The 9589-nt window shown below is 33.8% G+C and overlaps 1 long non-coding RNA gene across 1 annotated transcript; it reads right to left on the bottom strand.

The window, feature by feature from the left end:
• Window positions 1-593: 593 nt before the first annotated feature.
• Window positions 594-8953, bottom strand: LOC128834888 (uncharacterized). Its single transcript, XR_008444516.1, has 2 exons — window positions 8052-8953; window positions 594-2761 (listed from the first exon to the last, which is right to left on the bottom strand). It is a non-coding gene; the product is annotated as an uncharacterized LOC128834888 (long non-coding RNA).
• Window positions 8954-9589: the final 636 nt, after the last annotated feature.

Here is a 9589-nt window from a genome sequence, read left to right as displayed (position 1 = left end):
GTAATATTTCATATGGGGTGAGTTTTTCTTCTGTAAAATACAGGTTCTTTTAAATTCTATTGGGAGACAATACACACTGACAAGTAGTGAGAATCAGCTTTGGGCGGGGGGGCGTGAGATGCAGACTCTTGAACATTCACGGAGCAGCGCCCAAACAGTCAGCTTTAATGAAGGCAATCAAGTCTGTAAAGCTAATTCAAAGACAGACATGTAACATGCTGATTTTAATAAGCTTTTAAAAGGCAATCTCTAACTTTTAAAAGTCTCCCTTTTTAATTTAATTGGTTTTGGTTCATATATTGCCAGAAGAAACACAGCCACTTAAAATATATTTTCAATATGTATAAGTAGCCTATCTAGACAATGTTTTAAATTAGTCCTGTATTTTGAGGGGGAAGCTACTTCAGATGAGTTTAAGAAATTGTCCAAGTTTTAGGTCATATCAAAATAACATATATTTATCTTCAACTGTACTGAGTCAATAAACTTTAATACATATTTTTATCTATAGACATCTTTAAAAATAAACTTATCTTTTCATGCACATACATTTACTTAATAAGGAGATGAGGAAAAAATACAAGACAATATACTGTACCAATACTATTTTAATACTGGCCTGCTAATTTAAGTAAATAGATCATTACGAATTTATAAGAAAAGTATAAACATTATGAAGTTTAAATGGGTTAGTTCAGTTTTTAGTCAACACTTTAACTCCAGTTTTTGTAACTGACAAAAAGTAAAAACCCAGAAATATTAATCTTTTATTGTGTTCACTTACACGGCTTTGGCACTTACGGATGTTATACCAGATTTCCCAATGTCAAGCAGATTTCCTAATTTTTAGTAGATCTCTCCTGTTGCATTTTAGGGCCAGATTAGGGAGTATTAAACTTAATTTTTGTAGCTGTCCACGAGAAAAAAATATTTATATATAATTTTATGAACCTAAAATATCATACAAACTTCTCCTGTAGGAATTAGAGTTGCATCAAGTTCAGAATTTCAAGAGTTAACAGAAACTTAGTTATATTATGAAGGTTTTCTCCTCAAGCCCAGGTTCGAAGCAGCATAATTACGTTCAACTGCTGTTGTTTGGAAAGGGCAAACAGCATCTTAGGCACAGAACAATGAAATTACAGCTGAGATTTAGGTTAGCAAAAGCCGTCTTCTGCAGGCTTTTATGATTCATTATTTCCCATTAAATACAGCATTAGAAGTGTACACCAGATAGCTCATGGTTGCTGCTCTCAGAGCACATTATCTATATTACACAGGTCTGGGGAGCAGAATTAGAAAACTTTGGGGGAATGAGCAATATGTGTTTGCTGATAGAAGTACCATATGGCTCATCTTCCTCAATTGCTTTCATTGCGACTCTGATGCTGGAGAAATTAAAGTTTTATTTGATGTGGCACAGCTTAATGAACTGTCTTCTGTTAGGAAAATTGAATATGTTTCCTGTTATTTGAGCACAGAGCCCTCATGGTTTTGGCTGACGAGGAATGCATTATGTATTGTTTATTTAGCGTTTTAAAAACAAAAGCAAGATAGTGTAGGTAAAATTGATTACTGGAGGATTATATCATATAATCACATTTTTCTTCTCTCTCTTTTTTTTTTTAAATTTACAGTTCTGCTTATTATTTGAATGACAAGATCATTGTAGATCTCCGATACACAGTAGATGGTCTATGTTTTCTCAAAAAGCAGCATAATTTTTAAAGCTTGTGAAATAATATTTAGGAAGAAAATACACTTACATGAATATAAGTATGATTGCGCAACTTCCAGCAGGCCTCTCTGCAAGCTCTGGATGTTTCAACAGTAGGTTTTTGTGCATTGTCATTATTTTAATTTTAAAGGAATCTCTCTGGCTTTTTGTTAACTAGATGACACAATAAAAAAAAAGCGGGGGGGATATAGAGTTTGGTAACAGAAAGCCCCCAGTTTTGAATTTCTGTGACACATCTGTTGACTATATAACAATGTTGTCAAGAATACGCTTAGTTACAACAAGGTTGAAACTGAAGGGGAAGGGGTAGGTATATAAGCTATACTACATAGAACACAGCCCAGATTCTCTGCTGGCATAACTCCATTCAGGTCAACTGAGTTACGGCAACAGAGAACTTGGTCCCATTAATTCAGCATGAAAATGTAAATAATAATAGCTAAAACGATGGAAGGAAATTATATTTACCACTTAGTGTATATATTTTAACAAAGCAATTGAGACACCAGTTCTGTATTAACAAGAGTAAATCAAATAATTCTAGGAAATATACAGATACATTAATTTTAATATTGGTCTGGTTTTGTGGGAAGGGAGCTATTTTGTACTTCTGAAAATGAAAATCTGAAACATTCCCAGAGCATTTTATCCTCACAAATTCACCTTTTAATCACTGAAAATATTTTCCATCCCCTTACACACTTTTCTACCAACAGCTTAAGGATATTGATCTTCAAGAAGAAAAAATGAAGACAAGAAAAAAATTAAAAAACTGTTCAGATGAAGCAACTCTTTTTCCTGACACATATGCCATTCTGACAAAAAGGCAATTTGTCTTGTGTACTCTGTGATGTTTTGAGGATTCTGGCACATGTGCGTGTTAAACAAACTCCTCTTGGAATCTAAATACTGTCTGTTAAAAGAGACGCTTCCAACGTGTTTGTAGACCCTGGGCCAAGTCCTGCCGTCCTCACTCAGGCAAAATTCCCATTGACGTCAGGAGGACTTCTGCTTGTGCGAAGACTGTAAGATTTTGCAAACAAAACAAAAAAACCCACTGGCATGAGAAGGGGAGGATATTGTTATTGAAAATGTTGTGGAGTAAAGCAGGAAGCAGTGTCTGCACAAACACTGACTGTAAATATTTTCCATTCTGTATTGCTCCTCAAACAGTTCCCTGTAGTATTTTAATATGATCTCAAAAATAAATAAATTATAGTTGGGGATGGGTGGGTGGGAATTACATTGTAACCCATGCAGAAACCACTAAAACATCATTTTTAGCCAGATATATTTCCTGGAGAAGAAAATGGTACATTTTTATGAAACGCTGTTCCATGACAGGAACCTCCTTTGAGGAACACCATTATGCATTGTTATCAGCATGGCGTAATTTGACTGTTGACAAAGTATCTGTGGCAGTGAGAATGAAAGCAGTTAGAAGTGTGGCGGATTGTAATCAAGAAGATGCTTAGCTGTGCAACACTGCATCTTGAGCAGATTTGAATCAACATTGCCTTGAGGGGACATGCACATACAAAAAAAGTCCATTAATTTTTAGTGGGAAAATTAGAGTGGCACTTGATGAAGTGAAATTTGACATGCGTTAATTGCTCCGCAGCTCTCCTAATTAGAGATTTTCAAATTCTTTTACTGCTGTCAGACTGATGCCACATTGTCTTGCTGGACAAACAGTAAAATTGCAAATTGGTCTTATCAAGAAGTGGTATTTAGGGATACTGGACTTTTTTTGGTTTTGGTGGAATTGTGGCCTACTAGAAAAATACGTCTTACTATACTCCTTCCTAAGGAATAAGAATAAATTTAGTTGGGCTAGTAAAACCTGTATCCAAAAGGAAAAGGGGCATACGCTAAAATGGTTTGATCTTTTCTAAATATATTACTTGTGTAGCTTCTGAGAGATGATTATTTTTATAACGAAATAATTAAACAAATCTAATGATTTTTAATGGGCATTGTATTCCGCTTTGTGATGGAAACTTGAGATCAGGGAATGGAATTCACATTCCTGTTTACCTTTTCACAGGGCCTAAATCATAAAATAGCAAGACGGCGTTGCGCCCCTTCATATCAAAAAGTGATTATAATATTGTACAAACATGAGTATTGTGCTGAATCTGAAATGATGATTTTTGGCTTCTTTTTTTCTAGTCCCCTCTTCTTCTTCTCTGACCTCCCACTATACCTCCTCCCTGGCTTAGCCTTTGACCCTCTCTTAATTCATTAACATATTGAATTTTTTCAATTTTCCATTTTCTTGCAATAACAATATTAATGCCAGGGCCAAAGCTTGATTGGAGCTAAATTACTTGTTACCTGCTGGCATTTATTTATATGGCATTGAATTATAAAGCTTTGCTATTGTCATGCCTTGGGCGAATTGTTTATGACACCAGTAATAGGAGTAATTGTTATTGTTGAAATTACCTGTCAGCTACCCATAGCAGTGGCCCTTGTCCCACTGACAAATAGTGACAGGGGAGAGGGATTCTCCACGCGTCCTCCTGATGACTTCTCCTCTGATAATAAGGAGTGCAGGGCCTCTGATAATTTGCCTGTCACTGTTGAGTGCAGCTCAGAGAGAGTTGGCCAAATTGTTGTCATTCACTTTGACAAAGACAGCAAAATGCTCTGGTGCAGGAGGAGGATTATCAAAATAAATGAAATCGCTTACACATCTTTTGTTTGGCGCGGGGTTTTTTGGTCCGAAATTGCCTAGCTTTATATGAGAGTTGTAAAATTGGCATACATTTCGTATTGCTATTGCTACATATGTTTTTGGAGGGTGGGGGTCTCACAAAAGGCTGTTGAAATTTGCTTTCTGATTAAGGAATACACACAGAGACAATGGTTTGAGACTAAATTCACCTTCACAATTATAAGGGGAAATGACTGCTTTTTTTTTTTTTTTTAAGTAAATTGATTTTTTTCTTTAAACTGTTCTCCTGATTAACTTTTTAAAAAAATCTTTTTATAACTATAAGTCAAATGCTGAAACAATAGAGGATATCCAAATTGAACAGTAAATTGAAAAGTGCAAACCTCCAGCTCCTTAAATCAGCTATGTGGCCTTATGCTAGAGTAACTATAACTATTACATTATAATCTGAATTTTTTTTTTTACCTAGAAATACTATTTCCTCTAGAGAAGGAGCTTCAGTGTCTACTAAGATAAGTTCAATTTGTTTTCCGCCATGGAAGATCCGTTATAACAAGGTTCCAGGAGAACTTAAGAGCCAACACTACTTACCAGTTTGTATATTTAAAAAAAAAATGCTGGCATTTTAAAATTCTGTCCCTGAATCCTGTGACTTTATTGACTTGGGTGTGTGGGAAGTGAGGTGGGAAGGAAGTCCATACCTGACAGGCTTTCTACCAATCAGATCATGCTGTTACTGAGAAATAAACAAGCATTTTCACCATCACAGCACAGTCGTGAGCTCATACTAATGGAACTGTTCAGTTATAAACACTGTGAGGATGTTCTGAATTTAGTTTCATAAACACTTCGTGTCCTACCACATACAAAAAATCATTAACACTATATCTTTAACTTATTTTATAATGGCAATAATTACTTCCTTATTGGTCTCTACCAATCAGGTAATGACCAGGTAGAGCATTAAACACCTTCTGCTTTACCCTGGGCTCTTCACTCCTTTAGCTAGTCATTATCTGATCAGCACAGCCTCCAAACAAGTCACTATTGCATAATTTTATTGACTTTAACAATGTGGCTTTGTCCACATAAATATCTGCAGATGATAGCATGCTGTGCATAGCTGAGCCATACATCTATTTACATTGATGCATGTTCTAATAATAATTTGGTTCAAATCTCATTGCTGAGGTTTAATGTAGGTGTTGAATAAATCCACTGAATTTGACTAAAACATGAACATAACACAGACAAATAAAATGTTTCACTCTTAGCCATACTGTGCAAACAAATAATTTAGCAAAATTATCAGATTCTTTGATCTTTCCATGAAGCAAGTGCAACCAATGTTTTAAAAGCAGACAACCAAATTTAGAAGGGCTTGAATAATTGATACACCAATGTGACAGTAGATAAAAACTTATGTTTCTAATCATTCCAAACTGTTTCCCCCTAAATGAAGTCTCTTTGTTTGCAGTTAAATATTCTGAAGACGCCTGTTTAACCAGTTGAAAATCGTGATACTATTAAGAGGTTATCCTTAGTTATAAAAAGACTCCAACACGCCTAGGAATGTGATCTCCTTTGCAGATAATTTTAAAGAATGTGGCATGCTCCTGCTTTGTCTGGAGAGAGTCATATTAGTGATCCCAAGAGAGAAAAATAACACAGATTTTAAAATGAAGATATTTAAAATGTGTAACATTTCAGTGTTACTGTAACCTAGCATTTTATGTTCATCCTATAAAGCTTAAATTAAGCCTCCTAGGAATGGCTGTGTATCTCTTGCTGCTGGTTTTGTCTAAAAACAAAATACACTTTAAATGGAAATGTTACAGTACAAGAGTACACGTTAACACTCAATCATAATTGTACTCTCTATTTTCTCCCTTCATTTCAAAACATAGGCCCAGGGAAAGGATAATGGATCTTTAAATTCAAGCTCATCTGAAATGTAAACTTTTAGCAAATAGCTATTGCTTATATAGCTGAATATAGTGACTGGCAGCAAATTCTTTTTTTTTTTCTTGTCCGTGTAACATTTTGAAATACTCATCAGTGTCAAGTGAAACTGCACGAATCGCTGTTGCTATTCTAAATAAGGCAGAGCAATGTTAAGAAAAACGTCAAAAAAAAATCTCAATGGATTAAAATTACACTTCTGTACCATGTCAGTGCTGATGGCAAACCTTAATGTTTTGCATAATTTCAAAGGATACTCTTCATAAAACATTCAATACATAAACAGGTTGTGGGGTTTTGTTTTCAACATCTAAGATCACAATTGATGGTAATAGGCAATATTAATTGTTTTTAAATCCTGTTATTCTTTAAAATGCATTTTGTGGTTACAGATTATAAATAAAATCAAAAGAACTGGGCTGCAGTTTCACACCAATATGCAACCTAGAAACAAAAAGCCATTTTCCAGTCTCTCTCTCTCTCTTTTCTTTTTAGTCACTTACACGAGTTTTCTGAATAAACTGGATTAACTGTATTTAAAACAGGAGATAGAGAGCCGATTTTTATTGCACTAAAACATTATTCAGGGTATCCACAATCTTATAAATACATTTATGGCTGGCTCTAATCTTTCATATTTTTGGCATTTCATAGTTTAAGGAAAATAATCATATAGCAATAAAAATATGGAATGAGTAATTAATGGAGAAAATATTAAGACAAACAATATTTTATAATATTTTCTGGCCGAATGTTGAAAACCTGCTGTGATGTTTTTGTTTTAGTTTTGCAACAGTATTATAAACCTATGATACAATTACTAATTTAACTGAGATATAGTTTATTACATTAGAATGGAAAAAATACAATGCATACAGCAAACAGAAGCTATATTAAAAAATCATGGCAATATTGTGATCAGAAGACCAAGGTTGATATCAGCTAAATTTCAATGTATTTTTTCAAAAACAGGTACCAAAAAAAAAATTAGACAAATTTGCCTCTTAACCTTTAAAGATTTCCTGCTATTCCTGTATGTCCTTTATTACATTAATTTTTTATTTAAATTACACCATTAACTGGATATGAATTTATCAAGAATACATATATTGATTTATAAAACAGTATCATTAATTATTATAATAGCTAGATGTAGCTGATATTACAAAGCCATTTAAAGGTTTTTAATATAACTTGGACATACATAGATAGATAGACATTATGGACAAGACTACAATTTAAACTGGCGACCAGCAGTTAATGAAATCCTTGATTTATCTTCTAGTTTACAGATTGATTATATTGTTGCTTTGTAACATTATTTATATTATGTCATTTTTCAAAGGATGTCTTTTTTTAAAAAAAGCTAAATAAAATATTCAGTCAATTCTCCAAGCAGATTTTGTTTTCTATATTTTAAATGCTGGTGATAATAACTGGACTATATGAGTTTTTGAGACTTATCATTGCCACAGAAGAGTTGGTTATCCTGTTGGTAGCTCTATTTGCATAGGCACAATTTCACATATTCATCTGCTTGAAATAAACAAAGGCCCTTTTTTCAATAGCATTATGTTTATTTCATAAAACATACAATTAACAAAATGCCTTTCTGATGTAGATATTTTTAGACTTTTTATTTTTTTAAGGTGTGGGAGAAACGGGACTTACCCTAATGCTGCAAAGCAGGCAGTCACGGAGAACATTTGTGTTTAAAATGCAATCTGAAGAAAAAAAGAAGAAGAAGAAATAAGGAATTATATAAACAAACAACAGTATGACACTTTCAAGTTACTTCTACAATGTTAATTGATTAATACATTGAAAGTATAAATCTTTTCACATTGTTCTTGAGGGGCTATGTCTCTTGACTCTTTATTTATATCACTTATTCTTGTCTGGCAACATATGTTACCGATTTATTATAGTATTTTACTGTTAGCTAGACAAATCTAAGGGCTAGCTGAAAAGGGTAGTTTCATCTGATGAGTTTAACAACAATTGCAGGGCATCCTTTAGGGTGAGCCAATAGGCTCTTTTGAAGCTATAATACTCACTATTAACCATTTTGATGCTGAAATATTTTTATTGCTAAAGTTTGGTCTTTCTACATGTGTGCCTCTTTTTGTTTCTAATATATACAAAACTACATATACATCATTGTTTGGCCAACATTCACCTAACAAATGGTTTTCCTGTATGTATCTCAGACCATCTTGCAAGTTATTGACATATATTAGAAGTTTGTATTGAAAAAAATAAGTATTCGGACCGATGGGAAACATATTTTAGTGAACAGTCATCAACTAATTCTATACTGCATTACAAATGCAAACAAATATTAATTTGTGTTTAATCACTCAAAATTTCTCTAGTATAGTTAGTTACTGACAATCAGAAAGAGAATTCTTAGAATTTTTTCCTACCAAGAATGCACCCTATAAAATGTAAATTTTTGAGTGGATGCACCAACAATTAAGAAAATCTTGAGTAAATTAATGGTCCAGCCAGGTTTGTGTTTTACTTCTACATGTAATGTTTAAATGACTTGTTCTGAAATAAAATATTGACTTTCCCAGCTTTGTTCTTTATTAATTTTGAATTGAAAGTAACACAAACAGCCTTATTTCCATGAGGAGAAATGTCTTCTTTCCTGTTCTGATTTTCAAAATGTCAGATTTTAACCATCACAGATAAGTTCATTTATTTATAAACATTGAAATGAGCACCGATACATTAATAAATAACATTTCAGAGTCTTGGGGGAGGTGGGAGAACACTGTCGTCCTACAAAAAGAAATAAGATTGAAAAGTAACTGCTCCAAACTGGTTAACACAACTAGACTACCCTTTTTGATATTCAGATAACAGGGGTTTGACTCAAGGCCAAAATAAGCCTGAAAGTTTTTTCAGTGCTGAAACTCCATCTTGAATGTCTAGCAGCCAACAGGTTCCCAGAGCCTACCAGTTGTGTGGACATATTTAGTAATAGCATATTACATCTGTAAATCTCAATCCCTGGCACCCAGAGATTAACTCAGTTCATTATACCTACCGATGTATTCTAGCATGGGATATATAAGATAACCACCGAGATGGGGGCATTGAGACCCTTGTAATACCAAGGAATGAAGGGATCAGATAAGGACAGACTTATAACCTTCACTCTGAGTTTCCTTGTTCTTGGGGGTTAAATCAGATCCTTGGTA

Source organism: Malaclemys terrapin, chromosome 3 (assembly GCF_027887155.1).
Source record: "Malaclemys terrapin pileata isolate rMalTer1 chromosome 3, rMalTer1.hap1, whole genome shotgun sequence".
Classification (NCBI taxonomy): domain Eukaryota; kingdom Metazoa; phylum Chordata; order Testudines; family Emydidae; genus Malaclemys; species Malaclemys terrapin.
This window is presented reverse-complemented; position numbering and strand designations above follow the sequence as displayed.